This window comes from Vombatus ursinus, unplaced genomic scaffold (genome assembly GCF_900497805.2).
Source record: "Vombatus ursinus unplaced genomic scaffold, bare-nosed wombat genome assembly UNPS02014798.1, whole genome shotgun sequence".
NCBI classification, from domain to species: Eukaryota; Metazoa; Chordata; class Mammalia; order Diprotodontia; family Vombatidae; genus Vombatus; species Vombatus ursinus.
The window spans coordinates 42,743,783-42,763,328 of record NW_020954576.1 but is presented as its reverse complement, the minus strand read 5'-3'; the positions used below and the strand labels follow the sequence as shown (position 1 = coordinate 42,763,328).

At 38.8% G+C, this 19,546-nt stretch overlaps 1 long non-coding RNA gene across 1 annotated transcript in view; it reads right to left on the bottom strand.

Moving 5' to 3' along the window:
• Positions 1-17,222, bottom strand: part of LOC114049567 — a 33,586-nt gene extending 16,364 nt beyond the window's left edge. The window contains exon 1 of the long non-coding RNA XR_003569876.1: positions 17,130-17,222. This is a non-coding gene — a long non-coding RNA (uncharacterized LOC114049567). The remainder of the gene's footprint in view (positions 1-17,129) is intronic.
• Positions 17,223-19,546: the final 2,324 nt, after the last annotated feature.

The window sequence follows — 19,546 nt, the reverse complement described above, 5'->3', positions numbered from 1 at the left end:
ATGGGGGAAAGTGGCAATGGAGTATGGGTGGAAGGGTGAAGAAAGAAGAAACTGAAGAACAAAGACAACTTTGAAAATATTACAACCAAAAAGAAAAAAAAAGAAAAAAAGAAAATATTACAACCTTGCCTAGGATTTGTCCCACATTAATTACCGTTGGTCAGGCTAGGAAAAGTGAAGCTGTGTGTGTAATTATTGTCATGCAAACACAGGCAGCTCTGCTTCACCTGACTTTTGAAGGATTGGTTTGTTTTTTATTTGTTTTTTACTGACTGACTTTCTATTAAAGGAAGTTCATCTCCAAGGGATTCTTCAATTGAGGTATCACTGTATTTCACTTGGAGAACAGAATAACAATGCAATACTCAAATAACAGAAAGGAAATAGCTAATGACAGAAAAAAATGTAAACAATTTTGGAGCAAGGGACTCAAATGTCCAGGTGAATATATTCTCTAGGTTCTTTATTCTACCTTCCCTTATTGCTTGTCTACCCAACCCTCCTTTTTCCTCTTTTCTTTGAAAACTAACTGGCCAATGGAAGAGAGAATTCTCAGTACATGAAAACATTGGAGAAAGAATAAGTAAATGATCTAATTTTCTCTTCTATGAATAATTTAGATCATAAACTAGTTTCGATGCATCAAGGGCATAACTTCTTCTAAATACTACCCTTTCAGATATGGAATATTTTCACTATTCCTTCCCTACTAGGAGCCCACATATTTTGTTTATAATGAGATAGTCTGATTCCTCCTAATTTGGGCAAATTTTCTTTTAAAAATCCTTTCACTTCAGTAAATTTATAATTCATTGTACAAGTCATTGCCTATGGCTTTTAAAGTCTTTCTGCATTGGGGATCCTGATTCCAGCCTCGGTTCTGCCAGTAGTAAGTTCTTCACTTGGGAAAGATAGAGCATCAGTCAAGATCAACCCCACAGGACTAAGAAGGGAATTTTCCTTTTCTCTTTGAAAAAAAAAAAAAACTGAAAGTAGGAACATAGGAAAGTTATCTCTTAAATTTGAACATGGATAATAATATATTTATCAAATATCAAATAATATATTTATCAAGTGAAACACATTATTTAGACATATCTTGCCATATTTTGGTGATCTTGTAGGTAAAAGTTCTGTAAGTTGCAAGGTCAGTAGGAATCAAAGAATTTCAAAGGTGGAAGGAATCTCAGAGGCCATCTCGTCCAACCCGTAACTGAACAGGAGCCACCTCTACAAGATCTCCAACTAGTTCAAGCTTTTGCTTGAAGTCCTTTAGCAGGCGATAATGTTGTCGGGAATTTAAGGCCTTACTTCATGCAATAGGAAGCTAGATAGTACAGTGGATAAAGCAATGGACCTAGAGTCAGGAAGACCTGAGTTCAAGTCCAGCCTCAGGCACTTACTAGCTGTATGACCCTGGGCAAGTCACTTAACCTATATGTGTCTCAGTTTCCTCATCTGTAAAATGGGGATAATAAATAGCACCTACCTCACAAGGTTGTTGTGAGGATCAAATGAGTTCATATCTATAAAATGCTTGCAAACCTTAAAGAGCCATATAAATGCTAGCTATTATTATTATTATTATTCTATAATAAGATTATGATTGCTTCTACAGATAGGAAGAACTGCTACTGTATTCTCCATTGGATAAGCTGAAAGTGGTCAGACTAAGATGTTTCACTTGAGTTTTTTGTGGTGACCTAATTAATGAAAGTCAAATTACTTTAGTGAAGCTTTAGGTTCTATGCTTTATTAATAGTTAGAATGAGTACATTTTAGCATTATTTGGATGCTTGTAGCAAAGCAAAAGCAAATAAGTCAACTGATTTTCAACAAGGGGATGTCATCCCAAGGAAAGCTAAAGGGAGTTTTTAATAATTAGAGGTCTTGGAATACTCTGGTACTAGTAAGTTACCAGTTATCCCCAACAGAAATTGTTATGCCTAATTTCACTAGCAATTCAACAAGAAAACATCCAGCAAGAGCTTCCCAGAGGGGCAATAAGAATGATAAAAGCTAAATGGCTAAAAAAAATGGAGAAGTTAAATAATTTGACATGGATTTAGATATTTAATAGCAAGTCAAACCCTTCCATGTCTTGGAAAATTTTTCAAAAATTTCCACAAGTGTTTTTCAATAACATACATTAACATCAAGTTCAGTGGTAAGGATTTTAGAATGGGATAGTTTTAATTATCATCATCATTATCAAATGAATGAATGACCAGATACATGAATGGCATTGTATGAGATACCAGTGAAGGGCAAATGGATTAAACAAAGATAATCACATTCCCTAGACTCATATCGTTTATGTAAGGTACTGCCCTTTTGTTACGCAAAGAGTTTGGTTACTGATAGAGGCAGATGAAAGAACATTAAGTATAAAAAAATTATGAAAATCAACTTGTAAAGAAACAATCTTCCAGATAAAATGTTAAGAGATTGAGTCAGTCTTCTGTTCTGCAAAGAATGTTCTGAGACTCAGATAAAGAATGGGGCCTCATATGAATGTAGTGAGAAGACCTCTTTGAAGGCAGAGCAATGACTAAGATAACAATGATTGTTAGGCATTGTGGTACATCATTTGCATGTGACTGTTTTTAGAGTTTTAAGGATTATAACTGACAATTATTTATCAAAGAAATGCTTGGAGATTATGATAAGCTTGTATAACAATTGCTGGATTCATACTTGGATGAAAGGTGGATTTTTGAGTTTTACCTCATAAGGTAAAGATGAGTGAAAGGCATTGAAAGATATGAGAAGCTACCAGGAAAAGAAGGTATTGGAAGAGATAAGTAAAAGAAAAAGCAGGAGAGTAAGCTGAGCTTAGGAGAGGCCACAAGAAGCCAGGAACAAAAGACATAGGCTTCCAGATGATTTAGTTGACTCTCTAACTGGGAATCTGCTGTTTGGAAGACAGTCATTGGCTTTCTGATTGGCTAAAGGAAATCTGGAGCAGCTACTGGAAACTCTTTGGAAAAGAGCTGAATCCTGCTACTGTGTGAAGAAATATTAAAGATTATTGATCTCTAGATCTATCTACAACCTGAGAGAAGGGAAATCCCTCAAAGATACCTGTCTTGTTCCTGTGCTGTCCTCTCTTATTGAGAAGTAGAAACTGAGGAGGAAAGACAGGCTTTGCTTCTATTTTGTTGTGAGTTAGGCTTTCCTGTGGCTTGGGGTAGCAGTATCCTCTACTCTTTGTAGGTCTGAGGAGCTTGGCAGTTCTCCAAACTTTAATAGAACTACTTGTCACTGCAAGCGCATAAGACTTTCTCTCAGTACCCTGTAAGGGTGGCTTGAAAAACAAATGATCTTGTCAGTGCTTCATTGGCTGAAGAGCAAAGGAGGAACCTTTTTTCTTCCTCTGACCAGCAAGAGAACAGTGAGGACCAGCAGTTGAGCAGCTATAGCAGAGAAGCAGTTCCACATGGTGCCTATTGTTTCTGAAAGGACCAAGGATATCATGATCTACAGTCCAGAGTTAGCAGTTACCCTGGGCACCTGGGTTCCCCACTCATATGCTTCCCTACTCAGTTTCCATGCATGCATGCCCCAAGGAAACTCCATGCATTGGTGGAAGAATGTTTATGGGCAGATGTAATGTTTTGATTATTTTTCCCTTTGCCTTCTATTAAGTAAATATTATGATTAGTCCTGATTTTGCCTTTAGTTAATATATTCTGTTTAAGAAGTCATGGTATCCTGATTGATTTTGTATAAATGGGAAGTACATCAGTAGGGGCTCAGGATCTCTAATACGTAGGCTGTGGTCTATTTCCCTCAACCAAAGTTACCTCTAGGAGACAAACAGACAGAGGCACAGACACAGACAGAGAGACAGAGAGAGAGATGGGGGGTGGGGAGAGACAGAGAGACAGAGAGAAATGACAGCCTAGATCTGCCAGCATGAATGCAGTTTTTAGTGAGCAAAGCCAACCCAGAGAGCAAAAGTTGGGTGTCTATGCCACACCCAGGCTACTTTATACTAAGATGGAGAATACTACCTGGGGCATATATCTTACATAGAATGCTAAAAGATTTAACAAGATGTGAACAGAAATGGAACTGAACAATTTTTATCAAAAGCAAGAGACAGTGTATACCATTTCTAGAGGAAGATTTACAAATGCTTTGGCACATAAGAAAACATGCAGCTCTGGTTTATATTAAATGTCCCAAAGACAACTCTTAACCTCTGCAACAGGAGCCCGTATATACTCCATTTTCCAACCCCAAATCTACAGTTCCATTTCAGACCTCTTAGGCTGGATGTCCAACTCACTATGTCCAAAACAGAACTCATTCTCTTTCCCCCTAGGGCCTCCCCCACCTCCTACCTCCCTTATTGCTGTCAGGAGTAACACTATCCTTGTAGACCCTCAGACTCCCAACCTAGGAGTTGTCCTCCATTCCTCACTATCTCTCACCTACCATATCTCAGCTGTTGCCAAAGTCTGTAGATTTCACCTTTGCAACATCTCTCTTTTCTCCTCCAACATTGCCACAATTCTAGTGCAGGCCTTCATCACCTCACACTTGGGTTATTGCAGTAGCCTGCTGGTGGGCCAGTCTGCCTCAAGTCTCTCCCCACTCCAATCCATTCTCCATTCAGTCACTAGAGAGATTTTCCTAAAGCACAGGTCAAGTGGTGTCTCACCTCTACTCAGTAAACTCCAGTGGCCCCCTACTGACTCCAAAATGCTCTGTTTGGCATTCAAAGTCCCTAGCCTCCTCCTACCTTCCAGTCTTAGGCTTTATACCCCTCCACATCCTCTTCAATCCAGTGATTCGGACCTCCTGGCTGTTCCACAAATAAGACATTCCATCTCTTGGTGCTGCACATTTTCTCTGGCTGTTTCCCCATGCCTGAAATGCTCTCCCTCCTACACTCTGACTACTTAGCTCCCTGGCCTCCTTTAGTTCCCGATTAAACTCCTGTCTTTCACAAAAAGCCTCCTCAAACCCTTCATAATTGTAGTGCTTTTCCTTTATTAATTATTTCCTGTTTGTCCTGTGTATCACTTGCTTTGTATATATTTGTTTGCGTGTTGTCTCCCTCATTAGATTGCAAACTCCTCGAGGGAAGGGCTTATCATTTGCTTCATTTTGTATTCCTAGTATTTATATGCCTGGCATATAGTAGGTGCTTAATCAATGTTTATTGATTGATTGAGTGAGTGATTGATTCCCTAGTGACTATTAGTTAAGGTGGAACAGGGAACTGGAATAGTTACCTTGATGTGAGTTCAAGCCAAGAACACTCCCTCAGACCCTTTGCTTGGATTATCTGGATATTTCTGGGAAATACAAGGTTTATTAGTCTGAATTATTACACAGATAATTACTGTAATTTTCTACTTTATTTTGCATGTGTAAGCACCACCTTAGTCATTTAGGGAGAAAAAAAAGTTTTCAGCAATGAATTGTACTTTAACCTGAGTAATTCAGTTTAGCTCAACAAATTTTTATTGAGAGTCTAATATTTACAAGACATAGCTATTTTATAAATGGATAAACAATAACAAAAAGTACATCTGTATAGTGCTTTATAGTTTGCAAACTGCTTCCAAATACATTATCTAATTTGATCCAAATAACAGTAATCATAACTCAAATGATATAGTGCTTTAAAGTGCACCATATGTGACATGTGTTATCTCATCTGACCCTTACAATAACCCTTTGGGGGTATGTGCTATCATTATTTACAAATGAGGAGAATGAGGCTGAGTGAGGGACTTGCCCATGGTTACATAGTTAGTAAGAATTTGAGGCAGGATTTGAACTCAGGTCTTCCTGACTCCAAGTTCAGGCTATATCCACAATGCCACGTAGAAATCTCTTGAGTTAGGAAAGCAAACATAATTGTCCCTTTACTAATGAGGAAATATTAGAGAGAGTAAATGAGTGGTCCAAGGCCTCAAGGCTGATAAAAAGACAAGATTAGAAACCAATTCCTCTAATCCCTAGCCTAGTTCTCTTTTCACTCATCATGTTGTTTCTTAATAAAAATTAAAAAGTAAATTAGCACCAGAAAATGATCAATGCATGTTTGTGGTATCTTACCATGTAAAGTATGTTTCATGACATTTTGTACTTAACCTTCTCTTCAGAGCCCAGCATTTGTGTTAGTCTTGGAGTCAGTAGGATGACCCAATTGAAATCTTCCCTTCCATATTCACTAGCTGTGTGATATTGGGTAAGTCAAGTGATTTTGAGGATAATAACAGCACTGACCTCATAAGGTTGTTTTGAGTGTCAAGTGTGATAACAAATGTAAAGTGCTTTGTAAACTTTAGAGTTTTATATATAAGCGCTAGAAATTATAATATATATAACATACATATACATGCATACACATATAATGCATATATGTATACATATGTTTATATGTGTGTACATATATACATCCATCCATATATATGTTTATATGTGTGTGTGTGTGTATATGTGTGTGTGTGTGTGTGTGTGTGTGTGTGTGTGTGTGTATATATATGGTATAGTGGATAGAGTGCCGGGCCTGGAGTCAAGAAGACTCATTTCCTGAGTTCAAATCTGGCCTCAGACACTTATTAGTTGTGTAACCCTGGGGCAAGTCACTTCACCCTGTTTGCCTCAGTTTCCTCATCTGTAAAATGAGCTGGAGAAGGAAATGACAAATCACTCCAGTATCTTTGCCACGAAAACCCCAAATGGGGTCATGAAGAATCAGACACAACTATAAAATGATTGAATAACAACAAAATTGTTATTGAAAGTTAATTAAATGATAAATACCCAAGGTATTTAGATATGAATTCAGATTTTGAATTGGTCATGGGATGATGACTTAAGAGGCTTAGTGGTGTTCTGGGGAACTGAATTGGATCTGACAGCGGTCTGCATAGTGATGAACAGACTAAGAGGGAAAGGTGAGAGCACATGCCAGACAGGTCTGGAGCACATGGTGAACCATTGGTATCACCAGTGTTAATGACAGTGACATCTGCCCACAACAATGCAGTGCTCAAGATAAACACAAAATCATCAAAAGCACTGGATTGAGCATTAGCTCTCTCAGCACTTTAGCCAAGTCATTTTGCTTTTCTCTGATTGATCATTTACTTTGATACTTTGAGATTTTGTTGACTATGATTTCACCAATGCAGATCAGAATGTCTTCTCATTTTCATCAATCTTCTCTGTGTTTTCCCAGAAATCCTCCCACAAAGGTTCTACCCTTTGTACTAGAAGCCTTTTTTGTCCTTTAGTACATGGGTCCTATTCTGGCCTTTCATCTTTTGTTTTTTATTCTTGCTCTGTGATAGGCCCACTTCCTTTTCTAGTCATAAATATCCTCAGCAATGTCTTTTATATCCCTCTTTTTTTTCAGCATTAATGACATGTGACAATCTACTTCTACTGACCACCCATCTTCTCAACCTTTAGATTATTGGTCATTATAATTCTTCTGCAATCATGGCAATCCATTATTTGCAACCCAATAGCATCACTGTTAGAATACTGGTATTCAAAGATAAACTTATCTATAATGAATGGCTTAGGATCATTAAAGGCACTGCAAAAATTCCCAAGTGCAACCCAGCCCATTCTTTTTCTCCTCATTTCCTAGCCTAGCCCATGATCCATCTGTAGTATTTGTCCAAAATATCCATGTTAATGGGTTAATATGACAGGCCACCTTGTGTAGATATATACACATAAGATATATTTTTCAGCTACTTTGTTTTTTTATTACAGACTGTGAGGCTAATCAATTAAATAGGGAATAATCACAATAATAAATAATAATCTAGTCCTTTATAAAATCACAGTACTAGAAGGGACTTTAAAAATCAACTAATGGTCTTTTATGTTTTGGGGCATCTATTCTAGTGGAAATAGTGGAAAGATATGGGTCAGGTAATAGTAAAATTAGGTGAATTTGGAAAGAATTAAATGGTCAGACCAAAAGAGTAGTCATTGATGCTTCAATATCAATTTGAAAGGATATTTCCAGGGGAGTGTATTTGGGATTTGTACTTGGTCCTGTGCCGTTTTAACATTTTTTACCAATGACTTGAATAAAAGAATAAATGCAGATTTATCAGTCTCTCGGCTGACACAGTCTTAGAAAAGGTTAATCTGCTGGCTAAACAGTTAGGATTCAAAGTTGACTCCTGGTTCTAACTTAACAGGTTTTATATAATTCTGTATTCTATAATTCTATATTGTACTTCCCCTATACAAGAGACGTACGTGTTTTAATCTGAATATTCTTCTACATAACAGCTCATCAAAAATACTATGACAGTTATCATATCCCTTCTAAATCTTTTCTCCATAGTTCTAAACATCCCTAGTTCTTTAATCCAGTTTTCATGTGGTATAAATTTGAAGTCTTTCTCTATTCTTAATACTTATCTCTGGACATTCTCCAGATTATCAATGTCCTTCCTAAAATGTGATATACATAAATTAATGCAACAATCTAAATGTGGTATGACCACTGCAAAGTACACCAGGACTATCACCTGGATGCTAAGCTTAATAGGAGTAAACAGTGTGCTCTGTCCAGTCATATCCAACTCTCTGTGACCCCATCTGGGGTTTTCTTGGCAAAGATACTAGAGTGATTTGCCATTTCCTTCTCCAGCTCATTTTACACATGAGGAAACTAAGGCAAACAGGGTGAAGTGACTTTCCCAGGGTCACACAGCTCATAAGTGTCTGAGGCTGGATTTGAACTCAGGAAGATAAGTCTTCCTGACTGTGGGCTGGGCATTCTATCCACTGCACCCCCTAGCTACTCAAACAGTATGCTCTAGCAGCTAAGAAAGTGAAGGTAGTCTTGGGTTACACTGAGAGACATGATGTCCAAGAATAAGAAAGTCATAGGATCATAAATTTAAAGCTGAAAAGAGACCTTAGAAATTATCAAGCACATTGTCCATGTGAAGAAACTGAGGTACAGAGAGGCTCAGAGTCTTTGCCTAGCATCACACAGCTAGGAAATATCTGACATGGGATTTGAACCATGGACTTCTACATACTAAGTTCAGCACCCTACCCACTCTCCCACACTGATAGTCCTGGTGTACTCTGCACTGGACATACCACATTTGGAGCATTGTGTTAATTTATGTGTATCACATTTTAGGAAGGCCATTGATAATCTGGAGAGTGTTCAAAGATAAGTGTTAAGGATACAGAAGGACTTCAAATATATACCACATGAAAACTGGATTAAAGAACTAAGGATGTTTAGCCCAGAAAAAAGATTTAGAAAGGATATGATAACTGTCATTGTATTTTTGATGAGTTGTTATGTAGAAGAATATTTAGATTTGTTCGGTTTAGCACCAGAGCCAGAATGAAGAATGATAGGCAAAAATCACAGAGGCAAAATTAGGCTTGATGTAAAAATAAACTCCCTACCAATTACAGCTATTCCAAAGTGGAATGGGCAGCCTCCAGAGCTGGTGGGTTCCATCTTCCTGGAGGTCTTCAGGCAAAGGCTACTTGTCGGTTATTTTGTAGCAGGGATTCTTATTCAGATTCTGAGGCAGGCTTCAAACTCTGAAATCTTATCCTTGGGCAAATCACTCCACATCTCCGGTCCTCAGTTCCCTCATCTTTAAAATAAGGGGGCTGGATCAAACGATTTGTGGTCCCTTTCAGCTCGAGATCTGCGGTGATCCCTAGGAACCTTCCTAGATACATGGACATCCCATTTGCTAAGGTATAAAGGAAAAAATAAAAGATTCTGCAGTGAAAGCAGCATGAATTCCTTGTGGATTGGTATTCTGTAGCTTTATCAATCAACCAGTATTTATTCAGAATCTGCTTTGAGTCAGATACAGACCCTAACCATGGATATAGGTATGACTACAAAGCATTTTAAAATTAAGGCCTACTTAATTAAAAGGCCCACACTCTGAGAATCCTGTCCAAGTAAGTGGGGCCTGGTTTAAATGGGTTGTCCTGGATCGTTCCTGAGTTTCAAAGAATAAAACCTTTAAAATCTACCTTTGTTTGTCTCTTCCCTTCCTGTTCCATCCCCCTCCTTTTTCATAGATCATAATCTCTCCTGCCTCTTCAGTTCAGCCGCCTGTGTCTCCTGTGCCTTTCCTGAGATGCCACATCCCATCCCGTTACACCGGCATTCAGTGACTAATAGGAACTGCTGCTCCCACAGGTACCAATTCTAGTGCCACACATAACAAGGGGAGCGGGGCTATTGTCTCCTGATGTCAGTGTGGAGCTTGGATTTGGATGTTTGTTTGTTTTGTTTTTTCTCTAAGAGGTTGTTTTGCTGAGCCTGTTACTGTAAAGGGTCATGCTATGTGGGAATAAATAACCATGAATAAGTAATGATAATAGAAGTGGGAACCACAACTGTAGAACATGAAGCTTGTGTTAAAAATAGTCTGTTGGTTTGAACTCTGCCTACTAAGCCTTTTCCCTGACTGAAAGACACAAATCTCACTTCACAAGTAGGAGCAACGACGGCCCCTGAGAGGCTCTAAAGCCAAAAGGAACCTGCATCCCACAAGAAAGGAAGCTGAACTCCAAGCCATTCATCTCCCTCTGAGGCGTGTGAGTCGGGCAAACACGTTTCAGAGAGCCAAATAACAGCGGTAATGAATAGAAAAATCTTGATTTTAGTATGGAAGCTCAGAAAATGGGAACGGTTTTGAGTCTAATTTGAACATTTTTGGAATCGCTGGAAATGCTGATTTTTGTGAGTGGCATGCATTGTGGCGGATGGCGCTATATCCAACAGGCAGACAACAAACGCCCAGATCTAATTAAAGCAAAGAATGGAGTAAGGTACAGAGATAAGGAAATATGAGGAGGAAGGACTGCTACCTCAAGATGTCAATTCACAAGATACCATCTGAAGCAGCATGCATTTTATTAGCAAGAAGTCTGGTCACACTGAAATGCTGCACCCTCAGCACAAATGACTGCCAAAACCTGGTCCTAGGGAACTAATAGAGGAGAGAGATAAGGTAGTCAAGGGGCCTCTGACCCTCAAACACCCAGCCTCCAGCCCAGGAAGATGTGGTCCTAGGAGTTGCCAGCCAAGGCATTCCAGCTGATGTCAGCAACTGCTCTGGTGCCAATTTTGGCCTCGGATTTATTGCTTTATTGGCTGGGGTCACAGGCTAAGGCATTCTCCAGATATGGTTATTAGAGATACAGTGACCGCACCCCCATCAAATCACCAGGAGCCTGTTAGGGCAGAACAGCACAAAGGGGAAACACCCACCAAATGCAGTCAGAATATTAACTTCTCGAGGAAGCCTTTATGTTCCATTACTTTAGAAAGGATTCCTTGTTAGTCCTCCCATTAAACAATTAAATTGTCAGAGCAGTATTCTCTGTGTGTGTGTGTGATGTGTAATTTCCCACTCAGGTGATGTCTGCTTCAGGTCTCTCTCCTTTCCTCTCACCCACAATTGTATGCTTTTCCCTTTACATTGTTGGAAATGAATAAATCTTCCTAATGGCATACACCGTTTTTGTTATGTGTCTTGATATGCCCACACACTTTAAAACTACTGAGAAAGGAAGATTGTAAAGTAAAATGCTTGAAAATCAATTTGTTTTTTTCAGGCATCTCTTTGCAGAACATGATTCCAGGCTTCTCTTTCTCTGACATCTACTGCTAAAAGTGTCAGTTCAGCATTTGTATATACTTTATACATACACACATATATGTTATATATATATATATATATATACACACATACATACATACGTACTTTTATATGATGTTAAAAACAGAAACCCAAACAGCAGCCAATGTCCACAGAAGGGTAGTACAGATAGCAAATTCACAACCAGGGTACTCTCTAGAGTTTGATTGAAAAGGATCATCACTGGTTATCTGAATTAACAGCCAATGCCTTGAACACTAAAGAATTAGGTGGGGTCCCTGCTAAGAAATAAAGACCTAGGAAATTCAAATATGCTTGTAAAAATCAAGTATAATCATATTTACTCAGGGAAGTTAATGACTTCAAAAACAATAATAAAGCAATTATGTAAAATGCAGAAATGATTACACTTGACAACAGAAATATAAATATTAATCTAATTATTAGTGTTGCTACAGATACATGTACGTTTTATGCCATAAAGCATTTTGCTTCTGCTAAAAAATATGTTCCCTTGAAGGCCACTAAAACTTCTTTTTGATATTTCCATCACTAAAAAGTACACTAAAGGTAAAAATAAAATAAGCATACAAATAGGTACAGAGAAACCTCTAGGAAGGATATTTGCATGAATGTGAGATTGAATGATTCTGAACATTACCTAATACATCACATAGTTGTTTAATAAATTCTTTTTGATGATGATATGGTCAAAAATCAGGAACCAACAATCTTATTGAACTCACAATGATATAGTGCTATTGAGTTTGCAAATGGTTCTCCTGACGACAATCCTGTGAGGTTGTTTGTGCAAATGTTATTATCTACATTTTACAAATATGGAAAAAAAAGGCTCCAAGAGGTTATGTGACAACTATGGTCACACAGCTAGAAAAGGGATTTGAAATTGGTTTTCTGATTTGATTTTCACTAGACCAATGGTTTTCAAACTTTTTGGTCTCAGGACCCCACAACACTCTTATAATTTACTGAGAACCCCAAAGTGCTTTTGTTCATGTGGGATACATTTGTTAATATTTATCATATTAGATATTGAAAGATAAAATTTTAAAATGTTAAATCATTTAAAGATAATAACAGTAAACCCATTACATGTTAATATACATAAGATATTTTATTAAAAATAATTGTATTTCACAAACAAATGAAAAAACTAATGAGGATAAGTGGCCTTATTTTACGTATTTTTGCTTAATAAAAGACAACTAGATTCTCCTGCTTCTGCATTCAGTCTATTTTCATGTTGTTTTGGTTGAAGTTTATGAAAAAAATCCAGCCTCACACAGACATGGAGTTAGAAAAGGGAGTAGTATTTAAATAGTCAAATAAGACCTTAGTATTATTATGATTGTTTTGACTTCACAGACCCCCAAAAAGGTCTTGAGGACCCTAGAAGGACCCTGAACCACACTGTGAGGACAGTTGCACAAGCCCATGCCACAAAACCTACACATCTCCTAAAGTGACCATTTTAATGATTACAGAACTGGTAGTACAGACTCTTACCATAACTTGGCTGGGCTATTACAATAGTTGCCTGCTTGGTCTCCCTGCCTCAAGTCTCTCCCTATTCTAGTCCATCTGCCACATAATTGTCAAACTGGTCTTCCTAAAGCATAGGTCTGACTATGTCAACCCTCCATCCCACCCCCCAACTCAATAAATTTCAATGGTTCCCTCTCACCTCCAAAATCAAATATAAAATCCTCTCGTCAGAATTCAAAGCCCTTCTCACAGGTAGCATCCCTACTACCTTTCTAGTCTTCTTACACCTTACACTCCTCTACACACATAATTTGTGATCCGAGATACCTATACCGATCTCTTTGCTGTTCCTTGAACAAGACATTTCATCTCCAGACTCCAGGAATTTTTACTGGCTGTTTCCCACTACTTTTTCTTCTTCATCTCTGCCTCTTGGCTTCCCTTGACTCTTAGCTTAAAAAAAAGAATCCCATTTTCCGTGAAAAGCCTTTCCTGACCCCACTAGATGCTAGTACCTTCCCTCTACTGACTATCTCCAGTTTATCATGTTATATCTTTGTACATAGCTGTTTACAGGTTCTCCTCCTCCATTAGACTGTGAGTTCCTTGAGAGCAGGGACTGCCTACAGCCTTTCTTTGTTTCTCCAGGGCTTAGCACAGTACTTGGTACATATTAGGTTATTACTAAATACTTGTTGACTGACTGGCTGACCTGCATTATTAACTATGGAAGAATAAGAAAAAAGAATTGCAAAAACAAATTAGTGGTAGAGATGGCCTTTCCTTATAATCTCTTCCTTCCCTTAACTTGTATCTTTTTAAAGACTAGGTGTTTGGTTAGATTTCTATGGGGGGCTTGATATTGGCAGGAGGAGTATTTGGATGTTTTGCAATAAAAATGATTGAGCTGATATCTACTCTGAATCTCCTTACAGGCCTGTGCAGTCCCTCTTCAGCAGACCATTTCTAACTGAAACATAGCACTTTGGTATTCAGTAATGCACACCCCTTAAACGAGGCAGTTTATGTACACTGTTGGCATAAGTGTTTGGCTCTTTGGTTTGATAGATTAAGGAAAGGAAGGAAAGGGTTTTTGTTTGCTTTTCCTGGGTTGTTTTGTTTTTCCCTTGGGAGAAAGGTAGGTGGGCAAGAATAAAAAAAAAAAAAAAGCAAAATGTGAATGTTCCCAAAGATAATATTATCTAGCTTATTTGGTTCAATTCAACAAGTATAAAAACCAAACTACTCCCTCACCACCACTTTCCCATTTCCCAATCCCATACCAGGTTTCCTGCCTCATTTCCCTGTTTCTGTCAAAGGAGCCAGCATTTTCATAGTCAACCAGGCATGTAAGATGATTATCTTTGATTCATTCAGCTCCTTCTTCCTCTGAGTAACCACATCAATGTGGTGCTATTCATGGCGTCCCATCTTGAATGTCCTCTCTACCTATCCAAATTCTGCATATTCTTCACAACTTACTTCCATGGTGCCTTCGGACAAGGGCTGGATTTGCCTTTCTTCACAGTCCTTAGTTACGTAATATTTTAAGGAAAAATATGGAATGTTTGAGAACAATTTTTAAAAATCACTTTAGTGGCAGCTACTTGGCATACAATTGATATGTTAACTAAAAATCCTCCTTATCTATTCCTAAAGAAGATCCCCTAATAGTAGGGTTGCTATAAGGTATAGGTGGCAGCTGCCTTTCTCTTATGATATGAGGAAAACAGTCTACTACCAAATAACTCCCTAGTCTGCCATAATGCCCAAAATTCCACCGTTAGAGATACATTCCCTTGGGTTAGAGTACTATGTTATTCAAAAGTGCTTTAAAATGCAAATACTCTTGGGAAGAATTAACAGGTTAATTATCAGCTGAAACTTGAAAGCCTACTTGGAACAATGGATAGAGAGCTGGTCTTAGAGCCAGCAACATACCCCTATTCAGGTCCTGATGGACGTAATACAGCTATGTGACCCTGGGCAAGTCACTTAACCTCTAGTGTTCTGCCCAGCAAAATAGCAACTTGAATCCCTTTCCTCTCTAGAGGGATGACTTTATCAGGTCACTTAACTTAGATTGATGTTTGAACAAAGTTTACGGTATATTACTTAAGCATACACTTATTTCTTGTGATTTCAGGAGCTCTAGAAGGGCCTTCCTTGCCCCTAATATCCTTCACTCATCCTCCAAAATGCCTGAAATTTCGCAATTAAAGTTTCATTTCTTTTTTAGCTCCAGCCATGCAAGGATTTATATGTCAAAATGTGGATGCCCCATTAGAGATAACACACTCATATTAGATGAGTTTGACAGAGGCCTTCCTGAGTGACTTTTAAAGGGAGAACAGTTGGGTGGTAACAGAGCTCGAACTTCAGAAAAGGGAGGCTGGCAATGCTCAAAAAGTAATTTCACAATTGTGCCCATTGGTGGCGCTAAAGCTGAAGGTTGGCTTGGAGTTAACAGGGCAGCACTGGCTATTTTGCCGGATTACCCAGGGGAGAATGGGTCTGGACAACCCAACCTGAGGGCAGGCTTGAGTGGACTGTTTGCATCTTCGGTCCATGGGAAGGTAATTGACACAGCACAGGATGTTGTGAAGAATAGGCTTTGGTTCCTGGAAGGCTGGAAGGCCTAAAGAGAGTAATGGGCTGCAGGTGCTAGGTAAAAATTGGGAGTGTTGTCCCCTTCACAATTCTGCCCGGGAGAGGCAGATGTGATGGCATGGAAAAAACACTGGATTTGGACCCCATGTGGCCTGGGATAAATGCCTGGGACAAGTCCATTTAATCTCTATGAGCCTTCATGTCTTCATCTATAAAATTAGAGTGATAATTTTTGCCCTCCCCATCTCACATTGGTGGTGAGAAGTGGTTTGTTTGTTTGTTTTTTTAAATAGGCCTTAAAGCTCTAAAGCAAATTTTTATTTTTGCAGCAGCTCTACCTACTCTAACAACCTGCACACTTTGCCAACCTAATTTCTATATGTATTAGAAATCATATGCTTTTAAAATATTCTGGAACTGGGAGTTTTTATTCATTTAGACTGGCATTATTGACGAAGCTCTGAATTAAGATTTCCCAAGATTCTCCCTTTCAGAGAGCCTACAAGAGAATGGGGAAGAAGGTACAGGGAGGGACTGAAACAGGGAGAATGAAAGAGAAAAATCTCAATTCAGTGGCAGGCAATTCAGTCCCCTTGAAGAATACTCCCATCAGGGAAGAGTGATATTCTGCAGTGGGAGATGGGGGCCTTACCATGGGTATGATCTGCATTAGAGAATGTAAGCACTAGTCTGCCACTGATTGCTGAGTCTCCATGGACCACAACCAGGCTCAGGAGGAGAGGAATAGGAGAATTCAGAAGAGTGGGAGGGTATGGACCCAGAGAGGAGACTTCATGGCCAATGAAATAATAATCATGGGGATATTGTAATGAACTACACAATCAGGGACACAAGAAAATTCCTAACAATGGACAATATTTATATTCTCTCTCCTGCATATTGCTGATGCACAAAAGAAAAGGGGGAGAAAGGGGGGCAAGACAATAACACAGAAACTGTTTAGAAGAGGGAACTTAAAATAGGTACCTTAGAAGCTTTAATTATATGAGGACTACAGAGACTAAAGAAGGAATTAATAAGTACCAGGGCTATGAATCAAAGAATAAAAGTCTAGAATAGGGCAAAAGAGAAGAGAAATAACAAAGAACGAGAGAAAGAGGCTCTCATTCAAAGGATGGTCAAGTTCTCAATGAAATGATTTTCAGCATTTTAGGGCTTTGCTAATTGAAGAAAAATAGTCACTCCCTTCTGTGACATTAGACATTTGAAGGTGTTTTAGATTTTATTAAGGGGGGGATGGGGGGTGGGGGGGTGGGGGGGGGTAGTGGAAAGTATACTGGACCAGACAGGATGCTTAGGTCCTAGTTCTGACACTTACTGGCTGGGTCTACATACCTTGGCCAAGACTCTCCCCCTCTCTGGCCTTCAGTTTCCTCATCTATAAATATTCATGGATTGGAATGGATAATCTCCAAACTTCCTTTAAGCTCTGAAGAGAAACCTTGTAAAGGAAGATAAATAACATTATGGTTTTAAATTGGATATCAAGTGATGAACCAAAATGAATTTATTAAGCATTCATTATAAGTCAGGCATCATGCTAATCTCTGGAGACACAAAGAAACTTTAAAAACAGCTCATGCCCTCAAGGAGCTCACATTCTAACGAAGGAGACAGGTACATGCAAAATGTACATGAGTAGATAGGAGAAAATCTCTGAGTGAATGGCAAAAGCAGCTGGGGAGACAGAGAAAGGCCTCTTGTAGAAGGTGGGATTTGAGTGGAGGCTTGAAGAAAGTTAGGGGAAAGTAAGAGGTGCAAGTGAGGAGGGCCACCATGCTAGCGAACCTGTACCACAGCAAATGGAAGATGGAGGTCAGGTCCATGTACCTTTTGAGAGGACCGTGTTAACTTCACAAATGACGTTCACTTCCTTACTAATGTTTCATTACTGGTTTTCCATCTTTTCCCTTGTGCTTCTGTTATCCCCATGGACCAACCTTACAATTAAAAATGATGATTCTCATTCAATGGACATGTTATTACCTTTTTGTGCATGCAGACACATGTTTGTGTTGTCAACGTTTGGGCACTGAGTTTCAGAAAGAACGTTAAGCTTGAGATTAAGAGTGGGGAAGGGAGAGCTGTCAGCAAAGCATTCAGACGTATCTGAACAGGACAGGACAGGGTCAAGTTCATGTTCAAGACACAAAACAAGAAGGGCCAATGCCATACAATGATGTGATGCTTGTCTTGTGATGTCATTCCGTTGCAACATTTCAGCTGAAGAGTCCTGCCAACGTCCTGGCCAGTCCTCCTCAGGGCATGCCAATTTCCCAAAAGGTTCCTTCCTCTAAGCCAAAGCTCCAGAGGTGTGAATGCAACCCATGCTGATACTTATTTTTATGTTATTTCTCAATTTTATGCTTAATTTGCTCCTTTTCGTTTTATGTATTTCAACACAGCCAAGTGTGTGTAGGGTTTTCCCCATGGTCCTTTAAATGCTATAAAACTTTAATACAGGGAGATAAAAACAATAATAAGCCATGCCTTCCAGCTCTCACATTTAGTTCTTTGAGTTAGGCATTCACTAGTTTTAGATACAGATTTAGATATGCAAGTACTTACACTGCTTTAAATGCCCTTTCTTCCCACTCCTCGCCCACCCTCACCCCCATTGAAAATTATATCCTCCCCTTAATATGGGCATGGAACTCCCATTGATAGCACAATATGGCATCATTGCAGTTCTCAAATTACCATCATAATGGCCTAAATTGTGCATGTGCCAATGCAATTTAATATGGCCTTGAGTGTATGCAAGTTGGGTGCCCAATTCCAGGTTTTAGACGTGCAACCCTGGAACATCATTTGGAAAAATTAAGCCTGGCTCCTGAAATAGTTTGTTGGGTTGTTCTCTTTTCAGCATAATTTCCCTCCTCTCAGCTTTCTAATGCACTTAAACCACTGAGATTCTTTAAAGTACGAAGTTCAACAAAAGTCTTCAAAACAAATTAGTTTTAATTATGTTTAGCATTTATAATGTTTGCAGTCTTATTGAATAAACTAGGTGTGCATTAAAAAATAAATTCACTTAACAACATGTCAGTCACCCAAATTTTAAGTCTATAAATGAAATGGAAAACATTTATTACACAAATTTAATTACAATTCTAAGAAATAAACATGCAAATTAGATAGAGTTCAATTTGCAAATGCTAATCCCCATCCTTGATCTAGTTCCTTTCCTTTCTGATTTTCAGTGGATGTGTCTCCCTGATTCCTAGGGTGCCAGGCAGTAAGAGGTTTGGTTTTCACAGGCTGAGGATCACTGCTTTAAAGAAGTGTTATATTTAGCACATCTGGCACAGTAGCAGTAAACAAACATTATAGTCTTTGTAACACATTTGTGCAGGTGCAATTTTGCTAGGTTGTCTCTACCTGCAAAGGCTATGTTATGCCTCCATTACACCTGAAATGACCCATCTCGACTAGGGAGGGAGTCCCTTGGCAGAAGTTATGGATTTAATGTTTCAAAAACAAACCCCACTTGAGCCCATTTTAAGGGTAAAATAACTTCGCAAAATACGGTGATTCTGGAACTTGGGTTACGTTTTTCTTTCTTTTTTTTTCCCCCTCGGGAGTCTTTTTTTCTACTCCCCACCCTTACAAGAGAAGATGCCAATTCAAGTTGTAGCAGGACCACGAATGCTATTTTATGCATATGCAGCTGGGGGTAGAGGGAAAAGGGGAAAAAAATATAACTGCTTACCCCTGCAAGACATCTGTTTCTCATCTCTCTGCCGTGGCAA